The sequence below is a fragment of the Heterodontus francisci genome, chromosome 34 (assembly GCF_036365525.1).
Source record: "Heterodontus francisci isolate sHetFra1 chromosome 34, sHetFra1.hap1, whole genome shotgun sequence".
Classification (NCBI taxonomy): Eukaryota; Metazoa; Chordata; class Chondrichthyes; order Heterodontiformes; family Heterodontidae; genus Heterodontus; species Heterodontus francisci.
Window position 1 is genome coordinate 40,207,508 of NC_090404.1, and position 1,807 is coordinate 40,209,314.

General features: G+C 46.8%; 1 non-coding gene across 1 annotated transcript; it reads left to right on the plus strand.

The window, feature by feature from the left end:
- The first annotated feature begins 501 nt into the window (after positions 1–501).
- On the plus strand, positions 502–584 carry trnas-uga (transfer RNA serine (anticodon UGA)). Its single transcript has one exon. It is a non-coding gene; the product is annotated as a tRNA-Ser (tRNA).
- The last annotated feature ends 1,223 nt before the right edge of the window (positions 585–1,807 follow it).

Below are 1,807 nucleotides of genomic sequence, written 5' to 3' on the forward strand. Positions count from 1 at the left end.
TGAAACTGCGCAGTAGAACAGCTTTGAGATAAGGTGAGGCGGTGCTGCTGGAGAGAGAGGTCCAGTGTGTGCATGTGGTGGCGCATCGCACTGAGTGTGGATCTCAGGATGCGGCGAGAGTAGCAGTGCGAAGAACGTTGTTATTCTCGGAGATACCTGTGATCCTGGGTGGATTCAAAGCATGATTGGTGAAACTGCAGTTGGAATCCACGTGGAATAAGTTGGAGCCGGAGACAGTCACTGAGGAATTAGATGTGGCTGTGAAAACGAGTTTTGGTAGACACCTTATCAAACACCAGGAGGGAAATAGAAAGCAATGAAGGTGAACAAGGTAAAAGAGACAAACGAAAATCCCGTCGGAGAGAAGAGCAGAACTTCTTCAAGGTAAGCATTCCTGGAAGAGAAGTGGCAGTGAATTAAATACTAAAATAAATGCAAAATCCTGCGGATGCTGGAAATCTGAAATAAAAACAAGAAATGCTAGAACCACTCAGCCTTTGTGCTGTGATGGCCGAGTGGTTCAGGCGTTGGACTTGAAATCCGGTGGAGGTTTTCCCACGCTGGTTCAAACCCTGCTCACAGCGAAGCTAGTGTCATTTTAGGGCGGCACAGTGGCGCAGTGGTTAGCACTGCAGCCTCACAGCTCCAGGGACCCGGGTTCGATTCTGGTACTGCTTGTGTGGAGTTTGCAAGTTCTCCCTGTGTCTGCGTGGGTTTTCTCCGGGTGCTCTGGTTTCCTCCCACAAGCCAAAAGACTTGCAGGTTGATAGGTAAATTAGCCATTATAAATTGTCACTAGTATAGTTAGGTGGGAGGGAAATATCGAGACAGGTGGGGATGTTTGGTAGGAATATGGGATTAGTGTAGGATTAGTATAAATGGGTGGTTGATGTTCGGCACAGACTCGGTGGGCCGAAGGGCCTGTTTCAGTGCTGTATCTCTAACCTAATCTAATCAGGTCTGGCAGCATCTGTGAAAAGAGAAGCAGAGTTAACGTTTCGGGTCAGTGACCCTTCTTTGGAAATTCGGAGAATTTCCTCGGCCTGCTTTTGCCTCATCCTCACAATCCATTTCCTTGTCAACAGTCCCGTTTAACTGAAATACCTGTATTGGCTTATCCTCCTCCCTGTGGTAATGTTGTTCGAGCATATTAATGTGACACAACCAGTTCTCCCGGTGATCAGGGGTGTCAATAAAGTAACCTACCTTATCCAATCTTTTGATCAATCTATATGGGCCAGTGAACCGTGCTTTTAATGGTTGTCTCTGTAATGTAACCACTAAACTAATCAAACAACTTCCCTTCCTGGCCCTCGTGCTAACTGACATTGTAAACAGTTTCCTTTCCTCAGTTACTTCCTGCTCCCTTTTAAAACTGCCATTATCACCCACCTCCTCAAAACCTCAACCTTCAACCTCTCTGTCCTTGTAAACTACCACCTCATCTTCACCCTCTCATTCCTTTCCAAAGTCACTGAATGTCTCTATGCCACCAATCCGTGTCCATCTTTCCCAGAATTCCATGTTTGAACCTTTCCAATCAGGTTTCCATCACACAGCACTGAAACAGCTCGAATCCATGTCACAAAGGACATTCTCTGTGCCTGTGGGGCACTATCCCGCCTCAGACTTCTTCACCTCCCAGTCGACCTATCCAATCATAGCCAAGGAATCTCCAGCAATGGTTTCTCTTCTCACCCCATTACCTTTGAAGTTTTCCAAGAATCTATCGATGGCCGCCTCTATCCCCCATCTATCTGCTGCCCCTCAGTGACATCATCCAAAGACATGAGATCAGGTTCCACAT